Source organism: Triturus cristatus, chromosome 2_2 (genome assembly GCF_964204655.1).
Source record: "Triturus cristatus chromosome 2_2, aTriCri1.1, whole genome shotgun sequence".
NCBI classification, from domain to species: Eukaryota; Metazoa; Chordata; class Amphibia; order Caudata; family Salamandridae; genus Triturus; species Triturus cristatus.
This window is the reverse complement of record NC_140582.1, coordinates 524,456,070-524,481,243: the sequence shown is the minus strand read 5'-3', so window position 1 is coordinate 524,481,243 and position 25,174 is coordinate 524,456,070. Positions and strand designations below refer to the sequence as shown.

Sequence of the window (25,174 nt, the reverse complement as noted above, 5' to 3'; positions counted from 1 at the left end):
TGGGCATCCCACGATCGATGGGAAGAACTGTCTCACATCTCCCCGGAACCACCCACCTAAAGATCAAAATGGAGGATGATATTGCCGTACTCGTTGTTGACAATGGATCCGGTATGTGCAAAGCCGGCTTCGCTGGAGATGATGCTCCACTTGCTGTCTTCCCGTCCATCATGGGGCGCCCAAGACATCAGGGTGTAATGGTTGGCATGGGCCAGAAAGACAGCTACGTTAGTGATGAAGCTCAGAGCAAGCGTGGTATCCTGACCCTGAAGTACCCCATTGATCACGGTATTGTCACCAACTAGGATGATATGGAAAAGATCTGGCACCCCACATGCTACAATGAGCTCCGTGTTACCCCAGAGGAACATCCTGTACTTCTTATTGAAGCTCCACTCAACCCCAAGGCCAACAGAGAAAAGATGACAAAGATCATGTTTAAGACCTTCAACACCCCACTTGTCACCTGCGCCATTCACTTTATTTTTCACCAGCACGGTTGTGCACAAGTCTGTACAGGTTATATGTACATTTAATGTAACTGAGTGCTGCTATTTCACCCTCCCTTATGTCATATCTAATACACGTCAAGTATTACATTAATTGACCTGTTCCCTTCTCTTGCAACTTTTATGTGCATGCTTCTTTGAAAGTGAAACTGTCCTTTAAATAATACCGGTTGAGACAGTGTTTGCTACATATTATCTACCCATGTCTCAACTGGGTTTACAGGTATCCTCCTGTGGTTAGTTACCATATACTTTTCAAACGTTGGCATTTACCCGCCCTAAACGTTCTGATTCCTCACCGGAGTTTCCAGCTGCTTGGGCCTATTATTTGCTCTCCATCAGGAATGCGTATTGGGTCAAGACAGTGAACAATAGGACCTGGGTGTAGCTGTGAGAAGACTATCTTGCAGTCTGGGAGAGGCGGAACTGTTCCTTGCCTCACTGCCTCCAGCGTTTTGTCATCCTAGACCTCTTGGAACCTGAACAGGAGGAGGAAGGAATTTTCCAGACCCAGATGTGGTGGTGGACTAGAAGCTTCCTCCACTTCAAAACGTGGCACCAGGTATAAATATTGGACCTCCTGAGCCACTCATCAATACACTCCTGGACCTGTGAACATTACAGGAGAGGGACATCCTTGTTTCCCAGAGGACTGCCCTGCTGCTTGAGGCCAGCCTTGGTGCCCAGAGGACTGTCCTGCTGCTTAAGGCCTGCCTTGTTCTCCAGAGCACTGCCCTGCTAATATCAGAGGACTGCCCTGCTGCTTGAAGCTTGCCTTGTTCCCCAGTTCTCTGCGAAGGAAGACTGGAGCTGCTTTTTTCATCCCAGTTAACCCGAGTGGCTCCAAGGGTTAGTTGGATCACCTCATGTTCTGAGCTATAGGGACACAATAAACTGTAGAGGCCTCCCTTCAACTGCCCAGCCGACCTGCTGCAACTGTTGGAGTAACTTCCTGATCACTACAAGGTTTCTCCTGACATCCTGGACCCTTGGCTGGCATCAGTTGAGCTCCTCCTGTGAAATTCTGAAGTATTGAACTGTACACCGTGTTTTGAGAGGGTACCTTTTTCAGCGGCCTGGATACTCGCCAGACACTGGGCCGACTTCACCACCTAGGCCTGACACAGAGCCAAATTGCCTCATTTACAGTGATGTGAAGGGGGGCTGAGGTGCTTGACCTCCAGTTCCCCACTATGGAGGTGAAACAAATATCCTCACTGAGGTGCTTCAGCAGGAGCAACCCAGTGCTGGCCCTCGTCTGCCATTTAGGTAAGTACTCACAGACACTCTTCTTGGGGCTTGGGCAAAGTATTGTTCTCGCCCTTGAGTCAAAAGGCAAATAGCACAATGCCATTGTCTTCCCTGGCCTCTCGGATGCAGCACCTGACCTGAAAGCTGGTCTTACAGTCATCCACAAGTTAAGTAAACCCTACTGCCTTCCCTACCACAGGATGAGGCCAGTTACCCCTCACGCCCTTTGGGACTCAGTTGCTCAGGTCCTCCTTGCTCTGCCGGATGATATACCTCCGCCTTTGTGCAGCCATTCAAGATGGCCACAATGCGTTAACGTTTATGATCTGCTGTGGCTGGACAATATACATTTCTGTGACTGGTGCTAAATCAATCTAAATTGTAGCTTTCAGGAGACATACCTGGATGAGATGAACAGGCTTTTTGTGGGATGTGAAGTACATATTGATGGACTTGCCCTTTGATGGCTCTTGACCTTTTGGTGAGAAGGTAGACTCAACCCTTGAGTGCTTCAAGGATAGTAGGGTCACAGCATGATCATTGGGCTTGTCTGCCCTACCACACAACCAATTTTCTAATTTCACCCCCTCGGTGGCTATGATAGGGGCTTTCAGTGCTATCGGCAATGTATGCAGCCGGCCCACCAGATTCCGTAGCCTTTTCCTGATCATGGCCTCAAACTCCATAGGCAATGTAAACAACAGGGACAACAAGTGGACCAACCCACCGCCCCTCCAGGTCCCACAATCACTAAGCCTCTTTAGTGTGCCCTTAGAGGCACACAGCCACCCTGTACGAGGCAGGATCCAATATTTTCTGTCAGGGTGGCAGACCATCATTTGGGACAATTGGGTCTTGTAAATTTTTAAGCGAGGTTATGTTTTACCATTTCTTACCAGCTGCTGCATCTTTCATCCCCCTCAGAATGGCCAGTGGAGGACCATCTGTTCCTCTTGCGGCAGGAAATGTAGACTCTTCTCTCCAAAGGAGCCATAGAGATGGTACTGGCATCAGAAGTAGGCACTGCTGCTTCTCCTGCTACTTTCTGTTGCTGAAAACAGACGAAGGCCCGAGTCCTCTCCTAGACCTTAGCCTTCTCCTAGACCTTTGCCCTCTCAATGCCTTCCTGAGGAAGGACACATTTAAGATGTTCACCTTGGCCCAGATGTTGTCTGCCCTTAACCCAAGGAGACTGGATTGTAGCTTTGGGCCTGTAGGACGCTAATTTTCACATCTCTATCCTGCAGGACCAGAGAGCTATCTGCGGTTCATGTGGGATAGAAGCAGTTGGTTTGCTGTGCTCCCATTTAATCTCACCATTGCCTTCAAGTGTTAAGGAAGGTGGTGACGGTGGTTACGGCACATCTTCGGAGATCAGAGTTTTCAGTCTTCCCCCTACCTCGACAACTGGCTGCTAAAGGCAGGTTCACCCCATGCAATTGCTACCCATCTACAGACTCCGGTGAACCTCTCAGTATCATTGGGGTTCAACATGCTAAAGTCACACCTGACTCCTTCACAGACGCTCCCCTTGATTGAAGCCATTCTGGACAGCGTGCATTTTGCACCTTCCCCCCAGAGAGTTCAGGACATTCTGGCTATGATCTGATGTTTTAGACTTGGACCTAGGTCTCCGTGAGACTGACTGAGGTGGTTGGGACTGATGTATTCTGCTTGTCAAGCACGCCATGTGGCATATGAAGGCCCTGCAGTGAATTCTAAAGTCTAAGCGGGCACAGCATCAGGGAGATTTCTCCGATCACGTTCAGATTTCGGAGGTGATTGCAAAAAAACAGAAGTGGTGGCTGCTGGACCACACAACAGTCTGTAACAGACCCCTCTTCTTAACGCACCCAGTGCTGACAGTCTTGACTGATGCATTACTCCTGTTTTGGGGAGGTGGAGATTAGAGGCATCTGGTCTCCGGGAGAGGCCTGACTCCACATCAGTGTACTGGAGTTGCAGGCCATCAGGTTGACATTGAAAACCTTCCTGCCATCCATCATAGGGAGGCTGTTACAGGTGTTCATGGACAACACCACAGCCATGTGGTACTACAATAAGCAGGGTAGGTGGGGTTTTGGACTTTAGAGTGTCAGGAGGCGCTACGACTCTAAAAGTGCCTTTTCCTGGTGGTACACCACCTGACTGCATCTATAAACGCCAGGGAGGACAAACTCAGCCATTGACACCTAGTGGATCACAAATGCAGTTCCCCCTGAAGATGGAGCAGGATGTCTTTCACAAATGGGGAGAACCTTGGCTCAGTCGTCTCTCCTCAGGCTGAGAGCACCCAATGTCAGCACCTTTGAGTGTTGGAGGTTACAAGACGGCTCCTCTTCTGAGACACATTCGGCCTAGAGTGGAGCTTGGGAATCCTATATACCTTTTCTACCTCGAGTTCTGATGAAGATAAGGACAACTAGGCCCAAGACATCCTAGTGGCAGCGGATTGGGCAAGGAGAGTGTGGTATCCAGAACTCCTGGGCATAAGCATCTGTCCTCCAATCAAGCTGCTGCTTCAGGAGGATCTTGTGTTGCAAAAACAGGGTAGGGCTTTGCACCTGAGCGTGCGCAATCTCCACCTTCATGCCTGGAGTTTGAGAGGAGTCAAGTGACTACATTCAACCTTCCTTCCAAGGTTGTCAATGTCATCTTGGGAGGCAGGCATCCCGCCTCCAAATCGGTATATGCCTGTTGTTGGGACAAGTTTGTAGCTTGGTATGCTACTTGGAAGACTGACCCTCTTCAGGCCAAGCTTTCGAAAGTGTTGCTTTTTGTGTTATCCTTAGCCCAGCAAGAACTTGCACCGGGCACAGTTAAAAGGTACTTGTCAACCCTTTTGGCTTTTCTACAGGTTGCCGGAACAGCCCTCTTTGTTTAAATCACCCATTGCAATGTGTTTTTTTTTAAAAAAGATTAACAACATATGTTTCCACCATCTCCTTTCATTATGCCTCAGTGGAACATCAACTTGATCCTTACATTTCTTATGTGTACTCCTTTTGAACCGTCACATAGCTGTCCATTGCACTATCTCACCCTCAACAGTTTTTCTCCTCGCCATAACAGTCAATGAGCGAACTACAAACCCTCTTTGTTACCCACAATACACCATATACATTCCAAATATACTGGTTCTGAGAACCTTAGCCTCCTTTCTGCCCATAGTAGTGACTCCTTTTGATGTTGGCCAAAGTATTACCCTTCCAAAGTTCTTATTTCACCAGAGCCGAGGCTGCTACCACTGTGTTGGCATGTGGATTACCTGTTTTGAATATTTGTAAGGCTGCTACGTGGTCTGTTCTCCACACGTTCACGGAGCACTACTGTCTGGAAATTCAGATCCATTGAGAAGGGCATTTTTCCTGCTCTGTCCTGCAAGACTTTTGGTTTGAGCCAGTTCACAGACCCACCACTTGGAGCTTTGGTGTCTAATCAGAAGGTGAGAAATCTGTGTTTAGAAGCATCAGAAGAACAAGTTACTTGCCTCTGGTAACACCCTTTCTGGTAGAGGCCCTTATCTTACCACAGACTCTTCGAAGACCCTCCTGCCAATAGGTCCCAAGTCTAGAATTCTGCACACTGTTGAAAGCCAATTTGCTGTTGGGCTCGGTGTCTAGGGGCGAAGACAACCTAGGAAGTAACTGACGTCAGGGTGTATGGGTAGCATTTATGTGCTGAACAAAATCAGCATTGAGCTGCATGGCACCACCTACTTTTCTTGCTGTGTGCATCAGGGATCATCCAACTGCTGCTTTTCCAAATATCCATCCACCCATTTGAACAGGTGTACATGGTGGGGCAAGTGCAATTCCATATGCATGCTGAAGATTTCCGGCTGTTTTCACCTACAGACTGAACATGGGAACCACAAGAGCATCACAGCCCTACCTGTGATCTGCTTTTCTGACCAGGCTTGACCCTCTTTTCTGTATTTGCTCCCAAATTCTTCGCCATCTGCCTCGTTCTGGAATTTCATATGAAAGATGGTGGGAATCTGTGATACACTTAAGCTGTGCAGAGTAGATTACGTTTTGTTTGGATTTATACTACAATTATGAAGAAGTCCCAAGGACTGTACATTCTTTCAAATCGTTCAGCTGTTTTTACTTGCGTATTTCCATTCTGTCAACAGCAGTCAGTGTAGAAAGAGTCACAACTTACTCAAAAATATGCAATAATATCTTAAAATACCTCAATATTAATTCAGTGTTCCATGTGCATGTTTACACTTATGCAAACGAATGTAAGGTCTTAGAAGCAATATTCTACCTCAGGCAAACTTTGTGATACAATCAGGGATATTTTAAGGATTTTGGGGCCCCAGGGCCAAATGTATTTCGGTGGCCCCTGTTCGAAACCGCTTTGAATTTATGATTCAGTTTCAGCTCTTTCATGCCCTCTTTGGCCATGACTGTGTTCACATCTAATATAATAATAATAGTGACGTGTTTTTCAATATTGCACCACAGCAGCAGTTCAGTAATATTACTGCAAATGATATTTGTGACACCTCCCATTTCTCATATGCGAGGTCCTATTGTGACCTAAAAGAAACTTTTTTATGGGTGTTCCATGAAACATAAACACGACATTTCTCTACCAAATGTCAGCAATAGACTCTCACACATCACCCACATCAAAAAATGAAAGGAAAACGACATTTTAAACAATCTGTTTAATAATTATTCAAGGTCATCAGGGCAAGACTGCAGAACAGAGCTGGCTGTATCAGGGTGTTCCCTGAGAGACTGGGGCCCTGGGCCAGAGCCCACTTTGCCCATGCCTGAAAACCCCTCTGGATACAATGCCAAACCTAACTAGCAGTGGTTATTTAAGGTTTCTGTGCGGTCACGGCATACACAATGCTTTCAGTAGTCCTCTAGTCACAGCAAGCCCTGTGCAGAGGCTGCCTTTAACATCGTAATGAGTACTTTTCAAGATCTGGCCTCCATTTCACTTTTTGTATAAGCTTTCAATTCTTCAACTGCGAAAATGCGTAATGGGAATGGGCTTTTACCACAAATTAACGTGGAGTGTTCCTGGGTGGATATTTAAAACGTACTTAATGAAGGCTACAGTAGAAAACCTCATCAATTACTTCCTTCTGTGCTTACCAAAGGGAAGCTTTGCTTACATCTACCACTTTGCATCCTGTCTTGTTCAGAATTATGATCTGGTTTCTGCGAGGCAATTAAAATGATTTAAAAACTTAATTATGAAAATGTTTACCATATTCAGCAAAATGTTAAGAACATAATGTGCCCAAAGCATGCAGTCCTTTTCATGTGTGCCCGTCCGTTTTTGCGTGCTAAGCAGCAACACAGGGGATCTTTGGGGAAACCCGAACTAAAAGAAAACGAGATCCAGAGTGCCAACCCAAATAACTCTTTTTTTGGTGAAATTCCTACCAGGCCCCCCATCCACACAGGTAGTGGATTGCAGCACGAGTGAATGTGAGACTTTGAACTGCCACGCGCCATATCTATCAGTCGTTTCCCGGTGACGATGCTGGCGGCCCAGGTTGTCCAGAAACGTCTTCTTAAGAGAGAAAATGATTCATGTTTTATAAAGGAATCTAATCCAGGACGGCCTGATGTTGACGTCCGTATCACTCAGTCTGTCCCTAACTGTCCCTTTTGCCGAAGTCTGTGGGATAAGATGGTCACTGCCCCCTCGAGTCATTCCGTAACAGGTGTCCGTCAGATCGGTTGCTGATGAAATGATCGTGTGTGTGAATCCTCCCTCGCCAAATCCGGAGATTTAAAACTTCACCTGGGGCTGACCTTGTTGACCCCAAAGCATGCGCCTCCTGCTAGATCTTTTATTAAATGTGTGCAGTTCAGACCTGGGGCAGGGATTACCGAACTGTCCTGATAAGGTTTATAGGACATATAAATGCGTCTGGATGTTAAATGTGCAGAGGCCCGCGGTGGATCACAAGGGAGAGATGGCGCAGGGTTTGTAGTTTAGCCTCTGCTTGTGTAATTCTAGCCACAGAGTTCAGAGTTTTGAGGAAACAGAATGTTGTTCAGAACGTTGGCTGCACAGCAGCCATATTCATGCCAGAGCCTCTCTGAAGCCCTTCTCCGAAGGATGATGGCTCGAGTACGTACAACTGAGAAACGCTATCGGTTACATTGCCAGCAGAATTAACAACACGGGCAGTCAAAGATTAGCATTTAGTGTGAAAAACATACTTCTTTCAAATTGGAGTATGAATATAATTTTTTATGAGAGCTGTTCGGGATGTTTCATGCACAGCCACCTGATTTTAGCCCGAGGCCACGCCACAAACGAAAACAACAAGCGACTGTTTCAGATAGCACTGTACGCGGCGCGCTTCTCCCGAGCGACAGTAGTCTGTAGGAATTCATGGTTACTGAAAAAATACTCCCGTTCAGAGTGTCTGTTTTCATGTAGCTGTATTGCTTTTACAGCTATGATTATCCAAGCACCCAGCCTACAGATACGTTTTTAGGAGTCTTTTGAAGTAGCAGTTAACAATTCTGTTCTGTAATACCATTGTTCGGTAGTAGCAATTGACATCCTTCCCTTGTTTGGGACTTTGCTGCCATCTGCTGGTTCGATATTTAGATTTGAATGAGGCTTTCAGTGTGGAATACAAAAACTATGGCCAAGTTTATTACCAAAGCTGCCAAACTGTAACAACTCCGATGATCTATTGCATCGTCTGGCATTCAGAAATGTCCAATTCACACACTCTGGAAAATGCTTCCTTCCAGATGTGAGACACATGCAAATGTACTTAACTCGGACGGAGTCTCACGCATGTGGACGTACATTCAGCATGTGTAAAATGAACCTTCTTTTGTGCCTTATATTGATATCTTTCTTATTTACAAAGACAATGCATCGTTGTGTGGTTGATGCAAAGATATTTTTACATTTAAAGAAACACAAACTAAGTCACTCGTTATACAAGGATACACTAATTTTGCAATGTTTGAGAGACTGTTTTGCATCTCAGAAGTAGACAAAGCTGTCGCTTATTAAATTCTTTCTCATTGATGTTTATATAAGTAAAGCAGTCGTTTTTGTTATCTTTTTTCACTACGGCAAGCTTTTTATTGATTTAGTCAAGATGCAAAAATGCACGCTAGACTTGTAGGCTTTGCCAGTGCTTGTTTTAGCTGCGTTACAAGTTTTACGCGTGTAAAACATGATTGTGATATGTTTGAAGGATTAGAAGATGCAGAGTGCATACGGTCTTATTCGGGAGCTTTACGTGGGTGTTTTGCAACTGCACGAGGCAAGGTACAGTATAAATGCAAGTGTGCGAGAAAGAAACCTATTCTGATAAAATCAATGAGCAGATAACAATTTTTGTAGAAATGCAAACTAAAACCGTTTGAAATGGCACTAAATGATGATGTGTATGAAACTACCATTGAATGGAACTCTATACAGCATCATCGTTGTGAATTTGAATGAACGCGTTGTCACCATAATGCTTGGTCCTCCATGAGAAGGCGATTTCTCATAAATGATATCACATTGTAGATTACCCCTAGTATTCCGTGATGTCATCACTTATGTCATGGTTGGCCATATGTTTTTAAATGAGTTCTGTCACTGAATGTTATATTTCTAATCTCGACAATGGTGAAAGCATTAAGCAATGTTAACACTGTGTTCCTTTACGACGTGGCGCAATTTTGAGAATTTTGCAAAACAAGCATAGCACAAAATCCCTGAAATTTCGTGGATTATGCTGTTGTAATTTAAGTTTCGCCTTGATGTAATATCATCCCCTGGTAAACATAGCAAAATAAATTATGCACCAGAGAAGAAATCTCTGTTCAAGGCAGATCGCCATGCTCATGATTGGGTTGCCACGAAAATTCACTGAAAATGTATCTTGATTGGTTCTGTATAAAATGTTCTAAAAACTGGCATTTCTGTTTTGACTCGTTCAGGTTGGCAAACAAGTCCCCCCCCCCAGTCTCCTGTTTGTAAGAATAACACATGCACTTGTTAGGTCTTGCTTTAGACAGCTCATGTGCTCTCTCTTGCGAGGCAGATTTTTATACTTACAGTGGACATAAAGCCCACTTAAATTTCACGCTCATGTGCCTGCTTTTTAATTGTTAACTGTGTAGGCTTTCCTTCTTCCTCTTGGAACAACCTTTGATCATGTGTACCTTACTATGTCCACTGCTTGCTTTTACAGTTGCTACCTTATTTTTGTTTTGTTTTGTTTAAGCACTCTACGAGAGTGCATGTGTTTTCCCGCTTTCTCCTTTGTGTGCTTCTCTCCCAACCACTGCTGCACTCTGTGTTCCTCTCTCGCCTGGGTGCTTCTCCCCCTCTTCCCCTATGTATCTCCTCTCCCATATGCTTTCTCCCTGTCAGCTCCACTTAGCTCTCTTTTGCCCGTTTGATTCCCCCCATCTGCGCCCGGTGTTGCTTCATGCCCCCCATGACCCTATTTTGCTGTCCCCTCCAACCTCCAAATTTCTTCTGCCCCTTTGTGTTGCTTCCTCCCACCAACTTAAAAAAAAAAAAAGCATCCAATTTGGATGAGTAACTACAAAGAAAAAAATATGAGCGTGTCAAAAGCTTTTATTTGAAAAACAATCTTTAGCCATGTGGCACAGCATCGTGGATGCTGTAATGCATGGCTACAGCCATTGGCAAAGTCAGTAGGCCCCAAAGGCAAGACCTATTGACTTTACCAGTGCTTGTACAGATATGGGGATCTCGAATCATGCTGAAAAGATCGCATAACATATATTTGCTTTCAAAAGGCATGTGGGTGCTCAGTCACAGATATCAGGCTCATGGTCCTAACTGTTATCACAACTAAATATTTGTATTTTTACATACCCTAAGGAATCTGTTGTTTGGCGATAGATTCTCCTTGTTCCCCGTTGGTTGAGTAGGAGGCATCTCTGAACGTGGATAGTTTCTCTGTTTTTGTATTAAATGTTTGATCTGATCAGCCATGATTTCTCTTTAAGGCTGACAGATAATTGAGCCATGAATTCGAACCAGAGTATCCACAATATACGCAGATAATCTTATCTAAAATGTGTATTATGTACACTTGCTCTCATATAACTTCACACTTTTTGGCTCGTGTAAGCATCTCCAAATGGCACCCAATAGATTATGCAGGTTGTGTGCTCCTGCTGCGTGTGAAGATTGTTTTGTAAACTTGTGGGAATTGCTGTTCCGACGCTTCACTCGTTACGATTCACACATTTCTAGCAGTGGTCACAGAGTCACAGTGAGGAGGAAATTGAGGTTGGATTTACAGTTCATGACTTAGATATAATGCAAGTCATAAGAACACCGCCACGGTACTTCGAGTTAAACGCATCCATATTTCACTTAGAAGCATTAAAAAAATGTAAAGAAAGGAATATTTGCATTTAAAAAAAATAAAAATAAAAATTGACAGATTCACTCTGTCATTCCATAATTCATGTGAAAATGCTATACATGTCAATCCTGCAATCTTTTTTTTTTTTAATCAAAAGCATAGTAAGTGGGTGGTGGCAAATATCTTAACATTGAGTTGTTTTGTCTTAACAGTTGCTGGTTTCATTTTTAATAAATAATTAATTTAAAATATTCTAGTCAGAAAAGTCAGTGCTTACAGAGGTCTTGCAAATCCTAGCTAAACCGAAGCTCTACATGCAAATTGCATCTAAGAGTATAAAACTGAGGTAAAGAAAATCACATTGTAAATAAACAGTCCTAATTCAACGTACACACACACGATGAAATGCTATCTCCATAAATCATATTTATTTTCCTTATTTCTGCATTTGATTTTTGTATGGAAACAGTTCAGTCGCCATGTATGTGCTCTAGTTTCAGTGAAGAGCATGGTTTGTGGTCAAAATTATGTTCCGCTCTTTGTATAGTGCACACTGCACAAGTTAATTGCTTCCTGGCATTACAAGAGTTGACACATGTTTATTATACTGATATATGGAGGCTGATTGTGGTTAAATTAATCCCAGTTAGTAGTTTACAACAATAAGATAATCAACCCAACAGTGTTGAAAATCTAGGTTTTTTTTAATCGTTGATGATATAGAACTTGAACCTTTCTTGAAAGGCTTTCTTTAGCTGATAAATATATGAGAATGGCCTTGACGGAACCCAGTGGGTATTCGTGCTTTCACTTTTTTCAGTCCATAACTCCCTGGGTGCTCTATAACACCCTCGAATCTTCCAGCTACTTTATGCATCATTAAAAGCACAATTCATACACAAAATATACAAAAACAAATATTGAGAACGTTTTTTGAAAAAGTTAGACTAATAAATATAACGTAGGTTGTTACAGACCGTTTTATTCAAAGTAGTAGAAAAAACAGGTTTGCAGGAGACATTTAGGTGCTATAGAGTCCGCAAGCTGAGAGGAGAAAAACAGGGTTTTCCGCCCCCAAGGGGAGTAACCAACAAGAAGAGACAACAGTGCAGACTTAAAGGGTAAAGCAAAACTTAGCAAGAGCATGCAGACATTTTAAAACTATTGCCTTGTTCTTCCTGCTTTAATTACTCCGACCGGCAGCGTCCTCAGCTAAACGAGAGGGTTTAGATTGGAGAAGCTGTGTTGCAGCCATGTCCTCAGACCCTGTCTCATGAATTTCCAGGTCTGAACTAGGACTCATTCGATTACCTACCATTAGAGTGAAACCTCAGCCTAAGTAACCTTTTCCTTGGTACGTCTTCTTAAGTAAACATCTCCAATGACCTCAATTTATGGTCACAATCTCAAATTGATTGATTTATTCTGCCAGCCAATATGAACACCTGGAGAGATGCTCATGAGTTTATTGGCTTCAGGCAACTGGTTGTGGAATCAACCCACAACACTGGCACAGGTTGACTCCCAGGTTTTCTCAAATTCAGTACAGTGGCAAACGAAACATGAGGGGGGCCCCTTGCAAAATGCAGGGAGAGGCCCCCCTCCGGACTCAGGCAAGAGGTCTCAGGCCAGGGTACTGTGCTGAAGGGCCCCGCACCGTGACTCAGTAGCTCCAAAATCAGGACACCACCAACTCTCCTGATGAGACTATGTCCACATCTTTCTCAGCAGTTCTTCAGTGTTCACAGTCTTAGCAGTCAACACAAATAAACCTTACTCCATAAAGGATGGGATGACCATGTGTTATTTAACATGTGCATGCAAACCACATTTAAAGATTGGAACACCCTATAGAAGCAGCTCTTTGATTATTATTGTTATTTGTGTCCAGTTCATGGTAAATGTCAAATATGTGCGTGGCTGGCTCCATGGTCTCGTGCTGTCATTTCTTCAAGTCAATGATTAGCAACCTCCATCAACTAGTTCTCCCAGGCATTGCTGGTCTCTTTTCAGAGAAACTTCCACAGTTTACCTGAGTCATCAGTTCCACCTTCCTTTCTTAAAGCTTTGAACTCCTCGGTATTTCCTAAGTAGGGCTCGGCAATGGCGGTACTCGTATCAAGAAGCCTATGTATGTGTCGGTTAAATTAAAAAAATCATATTAGGGGGGTGTCACGTGCATATTTATAATGGTCAAAATATATAGTGACAGCATTGGTTCCCCAAAATAGTAATGTGAAGAACTAAGCAAACTATAACAGCATTTAAAAGTGTTGTGTTTTAACAATGGGGAAATGTAATGGCATTGTCTCACATTTCATTATTTTTGCATCTCTTTTCTTCCTGGGTTATATTTTATTTACTGCACCTAATTTCTTTTTCATGGTGTTGACCTCATAAAGGCAAGTTTGACAGTACTACAGCATTGTCCTTAGTCTTTTTTTGCTACGGACTTCATTAAAATATAAACCAGCAAAAGCATGCTTTCACAGTGCCATTAGTCGTAGTTTAAACACAAAAAATCATGCCAATATTATATAGGAGAAAGTAGGCTGCAAATATATTTTTTTTTTTAAACAAAAAACCTGCCCCTGAGAGCAGAAGTAACGGTTCACTAATCCAGTGAAAATAAATTGTTGTCTCGGAAGAGCTACTTCATGAACTGCAAACTCACAAACGCCTGCATAGATCCTGTTGCATAAGTTGAGCTCTTAAATGTTAATGTGACCATTTAAAATAATTCAGTACCTAAAATAAAACTAGTGGCTCCTCTGCTTTTAATTTAAAGGGCGTTTTAGAAATGCAGATTTATGTAATAGATTAAAATGTGGTAATGAACGTTGTGAATTAAAAAGTCTTGCGAGATCCCTCATAATGTATTCTGATATGTTAAACCACTATTCCCCTTTGTGCTGTAAGAGAACAGTGTTAAGTGCGCCCGCACAGCTGCCTTGTGAAGCAAGCGCCAATGTTTATTTGACTATCTGCCTAATCCAAATTCTGCTCCTGCTTTCAGCAACACTCTTATAAACACGACAGTTAGAGCTTACAGAATTCTGTATCTTTATTCTTTTCAAATCAATGATTTAAGAAGTGATTCTCCACTCTGTAGTTTTATAAAAAAAAATATCATTTTAGAAACTCTTGTGGATTTTGAGGCTACTTAAGCAAAGTTTTTTTGTCTTGTTGAACCATTATGTAGAACTCTCTTCATGCAATTACATCATAAGACAGACACATCCGAGTTGTAATGTATAATGTTTGGATTTTGATCTGCATTCGTCCGTACTTACCACACGCCTCCGTGTAGATAACCTAGTGCCTTTTTCAGAGTATAGACTATCACATAATCACAAATTGTTCCCCTACATTAACTAATGGGTGTAGTGAGGAAGTAGTCTTTTTATCCTTTACTGTGCACCTGCTGTCTGACAGAACCTTGAGGCTTTGACAGTTCAATAAACATACCCCAGGATTAAGCAGATGGTTGGGCTGATCCTTAAAAGAACGGAATACATTAGTTTGCCATTTGGTAATACGCAAACCAAATGTCTCATACAGTCACTGAACCCCAACATGTATAGGGGTGGAGAGCAGAGGGCCCAGGGTCTATTTATTGTTCAGGATTTTTTAACTATTACATGTGCCTCCATCCTTTTACAATGGATGTAGTAATTACCCTAGCTTTCGCGATGGGTGGGTTTTAGATTTGTTGAATTATCCAGGCTTTTTGAGATCACACACATCATGTTGATCGAAAACCTCATGCGCAGATGTGAACATCTGCTCAACTCTTGCGCTTTCAGAAATCTGCGACACTTCCCTTGCCAAGAAGATGCTGTCCATGCCCTCTAGCTAGTCTGCATCTGCCTTTCAGAAGACACTTGTATCAACTCACCAGTGACTACGCTAAGAGCTTTTACATCAAGGAGTAATGACCACCTGAGTTAAACTTGTGTAGTTGTTATATTCAGATTGATGTCTCTAAAGGAAATTAGCCTGGAGCGTCTGCGCGCTTTGAAACGGCTGCTTCTACTCCTTTGGTGGATACGGTGCCGCCTTCACGTGGCTTGAACTCTTCTGCCTCACTCGATTCTGATGGGGAGGATTATTTTAAAGGTCGCAATAGCAACACTAGTGCTGTGGAACAGAAATGGTGTGACCCCAGAGACTGAATACAGCCTAAGGTAAAGCAACTTATGTCTCCCTGCCTGGACTCATTGAAGCACCTATTCAGGAACCCTGTGCTAAAAGTGGAGCATGGGTTCCATCTCAGAGAGTAGCCTATGATTTTAGAATCCTGTGTGCAAAGTCTGTACTCCCAGCCTTTGCTGCAATGTAAGGGTACCTCAGAGGCACTTTGGCATGATGGTAAGCAATGTCCTGCGCATTCACGGGGGGGGGGGTATGGAAGGGAGGCATTGTTCAGCCTGTCAAGTCCTGTACCCTGCCTCTTCAATATCCTGTTTGTTGTTATTGTTAATTAGCACTAATCTAGTACACAGCTTGCCGTTAGTATTGCTCCGCAGTGCCTTTATGTTAGTCCGGGCTATGACTTTGCCTCCTGTTGTCCAACTGTGGTATCCACAATGCCATCTAGTGAATGGAAGGCACTTCCAAAATAAAAGGCCCGACCATACTGCTGAAAGAAGGGCACAAGGGGCTCTGTCTTTCAAATATGACAGGCTGACGCAAGTTCCTTGGATAAGGGGAATGTGTCCGCACCGTTTGAAACCTGTTTTAATGTGAGACAGTATTTACATTTCTGGCACATTATTACATCAGATGACACACATCATAGAAAAACCCACAAAAGGTATTTCAATTTTGAAATCATGTGTCTGGTTTATTGGTTAAGCAAAGCCTGTTCATTAAAGTCTCTGAATGTCAGAATCGATTATCAGTGTTTCTGGCTTGCGGCAGCTGTCCTACTTAGTCATACAAGAATCAGAACTGTTTTCTTTGACTCTAAAACTTTAATTCTCCTGGAATACGTCTTACATAACAGGAACCAAACCGCAGATCCCGACAAGTAAGTTCTAGCTACATTTAACAGCCACTAGTCAAAAACACTTTTCCCAGATGCTATGAAACTGAAGCGTTTGATTGGTGTATTCCCAGGTGATCTTTTTTGGGAAGTTTCAAAAACATCCAAGAGCTTTTGTTTGTTTTGTTTGCATTAGAAGTTGACCCAAACTTCGCATTCTGTCTTTAAGTCCCGAAACTCACAGAATTTTTATCTAATTTAATTTAAGTGCAGTTCTCAATGGACCCATTGCGTTTTAAGTGTGGCAACATTGCAAGAAATTTAGTTCCAAGAAATCTCTGACATTGAGCAGATTTTACCATATTTTGTTAAACTCTGTTCAAAACATTTGTTTGAGTAGGAAATTAATCTAGCAATCATATTGCCCATTCATAGTAATAGTCATAGTCCCCTTATTTTCTGTCAAAATTGCACATCTAGCATACTTTGCATGACGATATGTGACTTTCTTTGTACTTCTAGTGGTAAGAGGGAGCTCATAGCGAAGGAATCTGTGACAAGTCTTCTCAAAAGGTATTATTACAAATGTCTTCTCTAAACAGTACCATCTGCTCGCACAATGCTAGTTGACTTGGCTGAAGCATCGTGCTTGAATAGTAAAGCTTATGTGTCTTTGTCCTTCTGGAAGGGTCAGGCAATTTCTACAGCAAATGTTTTATGGATTATATATGAATGTCTGAGTCCGTTATTACGTTTTAAATAGTATCAGCAAAAGGTCTTTCATTGTTTTAATTTTTGCTTGTGCATCCTGTGGAGAAGACTGTCTTGTGGACTGGATACCTATCTCATTATTCCAAATTCGGAATTGCAGTGGTATGCTTTTCTAGATTTGCGCCACCTCATTCACAGCTGACGATTTGGAGGGATTCTTCATAAAGCGGTAGGGTAGTACAGTGGACGGTACTACCAGATACATTATTGCCTAGGCTTTCATTTGAGTCCGAAGCCAATTCGTTAGTAGATTTGAGAGAATGGCATGAACGCAAAATTATGAATTAGCAAGACAAGCATAACCATGCGGAGCCAAGCATAAGAGGAGCAGTTTATTTTGCAAATGAACGAGTAAACCCACATTTATAGAATGCATGTTAACCTCTGTAAGTTATCTGACTCCGCCAGAAAGGAGGGAAAGGGAAATGAGAATTGCATGTCTGAATAACCGCACACAAATGGTGATGCTATGGTGGATGTTGGGTAGTCAACACTTTTATACAATTCTGCTTTGGTATCAAACTGAGAACATTTGAAAGCATTGCAAGATCGAGAAAGCAGCCCAGAGGCTTATTCGAACAGCCAGGTCTTGAGGGCCATTCGAAATTCTGGACGGGAGGTGTTGGTCCGGAGGTGCGTGGGGAGGCAGTTCCAGGTCTTTGGTGCGATTTGGGAGAAGGAGCGTCCTCCACTTCTGTTTTGGTAGATTCACAGAATATGGGCAAGTGAAAGGAAGGCGGAGCATAGGCTTCTTGACACTTGGTGGAAGTTCAGGCAGTGGGTAATGTAGGCGGGTCCTTGGTTGTGTAGAGCATTGTGTGCATGAGTCAGCAGCTTGAATTGGCAACTCGTCTGTACAGGGAGCCAGTGGAGTTTCCTGAGGTGGGGTGTTATGTGAGTTCGTCAGGGAAGGCTGAGGATGAGTCTGACTGCGACGTTCTGTATGGTCTGAAGTCTCTGTAGAAGGTGTGCAGCGATTCCTATGTAGAGGGCATTACCGTAGTCCAGTCGGCTGGTGATGAGGGCTTGGGTCACAGTGCGTCTCGTGTAAGAGTAGCCACTTGAAGATCTTACGTAGCATATGCAGAGTGAGGAAGCAGGTGGAGGAGACGGCGTTGATCTGTGATTTTTGTACTGTGTGTTGTATGCCCCTTGTAACCATGTTGGAGGCCTTGGTTTATTTTTTATAATTTTAAAAATGTATTAAAGACAGTGACAGCTCCTCTGCTATGGCGGAGGAGTGTCGCCCCACCTGCCAGCAGCCAAAACAACAAGAAAAAAAAATGATAATAAACAAGGGTTTATTATCGTTTCATTTTTTTTCTCTCAGAACCGAGGCTTGGGGGCGGGGCCAGGGTGATGACAGACTGGTGGAGGAGGGTTCCACTGCTATTCAGTGAGCATGACGTTCGGGCCGTCCGCCTCAGGCCGGCCAAACCGTCATACGCACTGAAGCTCTTCCTACCCGAGCTGTGTTGCCGGGTTGGAGAGAACTGGCACAGGTGCCCAGGCTACCTGGTAGCGCAAATCATCAGCACTCAGGCCAATCTGATGCTGCTTTTAGCAGCATGAAAGCTGTGTCCGGATTGGCCGCAGTACACCTCCCAACCCTGCCACTCTATCAACACACCAGACGCTGCTGATTAAAGATATTTGAATGACAAGAACTTCAGTTAAATCACAATTGCGTTCTAGATCATTCATCCACTCTAACATAACTTTCAGGCCATCTAGAAAAGTAGGCTTGACTGCTAAGTTATCCAGCTTCACTAGCAGCTAAATATCAACTGTAAAATGTTAGTCCAAATGAATATATGACAATTTGTCATCGATAATAAAATTAATTTAGGGCTCAAAGCCAAACCCTCAGGTACTCCACACCACCGTTTTGAAAGTAGGAGTTTACAGGGTAATGGACACTGCTCGAGATCACCCTGGCAGGAATGAACGCCAGTATTCCAGAATATTGCCTCCAACACATACTCTCTGATGACATTGAACACAATGGATTTCGGAGGACGTGCCAAGGGCTAAATATGGGACTAGGAGGATGAAGGCCATGTTACAGCCTCATTCAAATTGCAACTGTGGTCACATAGTGCTACTGTTAACACTGATTCTGCACTGTGCTTGAGTTAATCGCCTGCGTGAGCTGGGCAAAGTAACTTCTGATGCAGACAATACGTTCTTATTTACTAATCCTTTGATAACCTTAGCTGCTTCTGGAAGCAGCTAAATTGGATGATAGTTAGCCATTATACTTGGATCTGCATTTGACTTGTTTTTTTTCTTTAATATGCTTAACAATTGCCTACTTCCAGGGTTCATGGCTTTGGCCAATTTGAGTAATCAATTACTTAAAGTTATCAACGGTGGAGTGATAGGTGTTACTGCCAATTTAAGCAGTTTGGCAGAGAAAGGACCCAATGGGTATCCTGATCAGATGGTAATCAGTCTATTCTCCATGAAGCGGTCACTGAGTTAAGCAAACGTCTCTAAGCTCACCAATCGCAAGTCTTTGGAGGATTCAAGAGTTTGGAAAGGAAGGTCTATTGTCTTGCCAAAGGTCGATTTAATGAGTTCAGTTCTGGTTTATAGAATAGTTGCTTGGGAGTCCGCAAGCAGGATATAATCTGTTTCTGGCATGGTCCAGTTTTAACAATTTATAATCATTCTACTAAAGAATCCCTACCATTTGATATAGAAGTGTAAAGATGGTCTTTTGTTGCTTTCTAATTACAATTTTATAGGCTTTCATCTCTTGCCAATAAGCCAGAGAAGAAAAGTGAGCGTAATATATTCTCCATCATTTCTCCACTTGCTTACTCATTTTTAGGGATTACACCAAGCTGCATTTGCACATGTACATTTGCTTTTAAGAAGTTTACATTAAGTCTAAGGACTGCATTATACAAAGACTAAAATAATTTACGATCTCTATGCCCGTCATAAAATTTAAAGAGAATAGCATTCACATTACTAAAGTTTCAGCTGTTTACGTTCATTTCCTAGCCAAAGAAACTTTATTATGAGAGTGAGTGGGAAAGAGACATTCACATTCCACAAGCGAGTGATCAGTAAGTGGAGTGACATAGTAACCGGTGCCCTGGTTTTATCAGAAGAACCACATGTTTGATCCAAAAGATGCCCTGCTTTATGAGTAGCACTCATCAAATCAAATCATTCACAATCAGAAACTGAGACTAGAATTCAAGCTAAAGGTGAGTGGCTAACTACAGAGCCATTTAGTGTTGATCCGCAACAACCAGGCCTTGCCTCTGTTTATGGTGCTCATTCAGGACCCGTGTTATTAAAGACGATTTCGTTTTCTGAAAGTATTAAGGGATCATCAATTGTGTTCCTTTCAAATAAACCTGTTGTACGTTTACTTTTAATTGGGGGCATCTCAAGTTACCAGTGCCTTGCACTAAAACCCAGCTATTTGTTTGTGGGTGAGAGTTGTTGCAAGAATGAGGAGATACTATTATCTAAAGACAGTACACAATATTTATTGCAAGTTATTTCATTATGGTCTGCTCATTTGCACATTAACCCTCAGAGCACACCTCACCCACCAGTATGCTGAGTAACTGAGGATCTCAAAGAAACACGTTAGTTATAGATTCCTTACCTTAGAATTGCCCCCAGGCATCAGACTGGATCCGGAAAGTTTTTTCGTCAGCAGTACCTCTGAGCGTCGGAAGGTGGCGTTGGTCGGCTCCGCGTCTGGCGTCGTGGTCGCTGGGATGACGTCGTGGCAGCTACATAGACGCCGCCTTGCGCGCTGACGTCAGTTCTTCCTTTTTCCGCGCCAGCCAGTGCAGATCCGGGAAGAGCGGTACCTCAGTCATTTTTTGACTAACTTTTTCTCGACTTTTGTTGACTTCTTTTTTCGAGCCTCCGACTCTGAAAAGGTGCACGAGGGATGCCCGGTTTCAAGGCCTGCGGTTCCTGTCATCGCATGATGTCGGTGATGGATCCGCACCGCATGTGTTTTATTTTTTTTGCCTGGAGCTTGACCATGACCCCAAGTCGTGCTCTGACTGCCGGTCGATGGCGCCGAAGGCTTTGCGGGAGTGGTCCCGGAAGCTGCTTGAACACCGGCAGTCGGCTCCGCGCCGTTCGAGGCCCCGGTTGAGAGGGAGGTCAAGGGACCGGTCGCGGAGCCACCACCATTCCAGTTTGAAATCATCAAAGTCTTTGCACTTGGGGTCAGGTAAGTCGAAGCATAAGAAGAAGTCAAAGAAGCATCATCGCTCCTCGACTTCTCCTCGGCCGGCCAATCAGACGAGGCACGTGGGTGGTGCCCCTCCCGCGGATCCGTGTGCGGAGCCCGAAGAGTAGACTGAGTTTCCCTCCATTTCCGGGACCTGGAGCGACTCCAGCCTAGCTTCGTATGTTCTACGAGGCGATGCATGCGAGGCGATGCATGCTATCTTTGGCCGCACCGACCTCGCCGGCGCGCCTTCGGGCCCTGCAGACTCGTTTAGGGTGCCTAGATCTTTGCTGCCGGCGGCCCCGGCACCGCAGGCCCCCCTTGGATCCAGGCCTGGAACCGTATTGGTTCCGATGGCATCACTATCGTGTTCGACACATGTTGGCCCCCCGGCCGGCGTCAACCCCGGCCTTCATCCCGACGTGGACACAAAGCCGGACCAGCGTCTTCCGACGCCGGGTGGGATGTTCGTGCCCCTGTTCACTCCTGGGGTCCCTTTACAACCACAATGGCACCCAGATGATGATGAGGAGGACTGGGAGGGGTCAGGTGACCCTTTAACTGGACAGTGAACAGGACTGGAGAGAGGAACTGGGGGATGCCAGTTGTTTGGACATCTCCCCTGACCTTGGCATGTTGTCTCCTCCTACTGTGGCTACAGAGGAGGGAGCGCCATACGCAGTGGTGTTGCGGAGGGCGGGCAAGTCTCTCAACCTTGAGCTTCCTACGGTGGTGGTCCGGACTAACCTCCTGACTGAGGTGCTTCAACTGGCTGCGAGCTCTTCGGAGCCCCTGCTACTGTTTAATGAGGCCCTCACCGACGTACTTTTGGGCACGTGGTCCAGGCCCAACACGGGTGCTCCCGTGGACAGGATGATTGCCCCACGCCACCGCCGGGCTCCGGGCGACCCCACTTTCCTCTCCCAACATCCCACCCCGGAGAGCTTGGTAGTCCAATCTTCCACGTCCAAGAGCGCCTTCCTTACCGCTCCACCGGAAAGGGAATCCAAGAAGCTAGACCACCATGGCAAGAAAATGTCCTCTTCCGCCAGCTTCTGCGTTTCATAAACACTGCATGTCTCTTGGGCCGTTATTCCCACTCAGTGTGGGATACGGTGGTGCAAATGCTGCCTCAGTGTCCGGAGGAGGCCCGGGCAGTGCTCTCCCAGGCTGTTGCTGCCGGGATAGATGCAGCAAAGTTTACGATACGTTGTGGGCTGGACACCGCCGACTCTCTGGGTAGGACCATTTCAACGTTGGTATCGCTTCGTCGCTACTCCTGGATGAGGTCCACTGGCTTTTCAGGGGATGTCCAGAACACCTTGATGAACAAACCCTTTGATGGCCGTCGCCTTTTTGGCGACAAAGCAGACAATGTCCTAGAGAGCTTCAAGGACTCATGGGCTACCGCCAAGTCCTTGGACGTCTCCACCCGTCCGACACAGTCTGCTTTTCGCCCCTTTCGTGGCTACGGAAGGGGTGCCCCACTATGTCCCATCCAGAGCCACAGGCCACAGCAAGTTACCCAACCTTCGCGCGGCCAGGGACGTGGGACCCAACATCGTGGTTCAGGGGGCCAGCGGGCCGGCTAGTCCACCAACCCCCCCTGCAGCAGCCTCCAAACACTCCTAGTGTGAACTTTCAGGCCCATCAAACAGCAGTGGGCAACAGGATTCGCCATCACCTCCCCCACTGGCGCACCCTCACGTCGGACAGGTGGGTTTTGAAAATAGTCCAAAGGGGCTACTCCCTTCCTTTCGAGACTACTCCATCCAGCCATGCCACCGAGATCCGACCGCATGTCGGAGGATCACCTGGCCCTTCTCCAGCAGAAAGTTACGGCTCTCTTCGCTAAGGGAGCCATGGAGCACGTTCCTGTCCCAGAAGTAGGTCGTGGTTGTTACTCCCACTACGTTCTGGTCCCCAAGAAGGACAAGCGCCTGCGTCCTATCTTGGACCTCGGGGACACCAATCACTTGCTCAGGTCTTGTCTGCTCTCGACCTGGAAGACTGGATGCTAGGGTTGGACTTGCAGACTCTTATTTTCACATTTCCATCCTGCCGTTCCACCGACGTTACCCGAGGTTCACGGTAGGCCACGAGCACTTTGTTTACCATGCTCCCCTTTGGCCTTAACAGCGCCCCTCGGGTGTTCACAAAAGCGATGTCGGTAGTCACAGCTCATCTGTGCAGATCAGGAGTTTCAGTCTTCCCCTATCTCGACGACTGGCTGCTGACGGCGGGTTCGCCCCAGGCAATCGTCTCCCACCTCCAGACTACGCCCGACCTCCTGCATTCGCTGGGGTTCTCCATCAATGTGCCGAAGTCGCACCTGGTTCCCTCTCAGAAGCTCCTCTTCATTGGAGCGGTTCTGGATACGACGTGGTTTCGGGTCGATCCTCCCGAACAGCGAGTCCGGGATATTCGGGCTACGATTCCGATCTTTCAGCCTCTATCCTGGGTTTCGGTCAGGCTGACCCTTAGGCTGCTGGGCCTCATGGAATCCTGCTAGTCGATCATGCCAGGTGACATATGCGTGTTCTGCAGTGGAACCTGAAGTTCCAGTGGGTGCAGCCTCAGGGGAATCTTTGTCTGATTGCGTTCAGATCTCGCAGGGCACTGTGCGACAACTGCAGTGGTGAACCAGGATTGGGTCAATGGCAGATCCCTCTCCCTTCTCCAACCAGAGCACACAGTGGTGACGGATGCATCCCTTCTGGGATGGGGCGGCCACATGGGAGAGGCGGAGATCAGAGGCCTCTGGTCTCCAGCAGACTCAGGGCTTCATATCAACCTTCTGGAGCTCCGGGCGATCCTTCTTGCACTGAAGGCATTCCTTCCCTCTGTCCGGGGAAGAGAGGTGCAGGTGTTCACGGACAACACCACTGCCGTGTGGTACTGCAACAAACAGGGTGGGTGGGGTCGTGGACCCCATGTCAGGAGGCCCTCCGCCTCTGGACATGGCTGGAACATCATGGCATATCCCTGGTGGTTCAACACCTGGCGAGTTCCCTGAATGCCAGGGCTGACGAACTCAGCCGCAGGTGCATGATGGATCACAAATTGTGTCTTCATCCGGAGGTGGTGCAAGGTCTCTTTCGACAGTGGGGAAAGCCTTGGTTAGATCTATTCGCCACCAAAGAGAACGCGCAATGTCAGCAATTCTGCGCCTTGGAATTTCAAGGCGGCACTCGCTTGGCTACGCTTTTCGTCGCAAGTGGAGTCGCAGTTTATTGTATGCCTTTCCACCTATACCACTTCTGCGCAGAGTGCTGAAGAAGATCGGGCACGACCGGGCCCAAGTCATCCTTGTGGCTCCAGATGGGGCCCGAAGAGTCTGGTATCCCAAGCTGCTCAATATGGCCATCGATCCTCCGACCCGTCTGCCTCTTCGGGAGGATCTTCTGTCGCAGCAGCAGGGGACTGTCCTCCACCCGAACCTGTCCAGCCACCACCTCCTTGCACGGAGATTGAGCGGCGGCAGTTGACATCATTCCGCCTGCCTCCCGAAGTCTACGATGTAATCTTGGCAGCCAGGCGTCCTTCCACTAAGACGGTATACTCCTGTTGGTGGAATAAATTTGTGGCATGGTGCACAGCAAAGACTGTGGAGCTCCTCTTGGCCCTTCTTTCGGAGGTTCTCTTGTTCCTCCTTTCTTTGGCCCAGCTAGGCTTTCCTCTGGGCACTGTCAAGGGCTATCTCTCAGCCATCTCTGCCTTTCTTCGGCTTCCAGCTCAGCCTTCTCTTTTCAAGTCCCCTGGTATAAATCGTTTCTTGAAAGGCATAACTCATCTCTTTCCTCCTATTCCCTTCGTTATGCCTCAGTGGGACTTGAACTTGGTTTTAACCTATTTAATATGTTCTCCCTTTGAGCTGCTTCACAACTGTCCCTTGAGGCTTTTAACTCTCAAAACTGTATTCCTGGTAGCCATCACGTCTGCCAGACGAGTGACTGAGCTCCAGGCGCTTTCTTCAAAGCCTCCTTTTCTATCTGTGCATCCGGACAAAGTTGTCCTTAGGACCCGTCCATCCTTCCTTCCCAAGGTTGTCACTGCCTTTCACATCAGGCAGACCATCACTTTGCCCA

The 25,174-nt window shown here is 45.5% G+C and overlaps 1 protein-coding gene across 3 annotated transcripts in view; it reads left to right on the top strand.

Annotated features, from left to right (window-relative positions):
- Positions 1–25,174, top strand: part of LRBA (LPS responsive beige-like anchor protein) — a 2,426,603-nt gene that overhangs the window by 2,261,575 nt on the left and 139,854 nt on the right. The gene's annotated exons all lie outside the window — the stretch shown is intronic.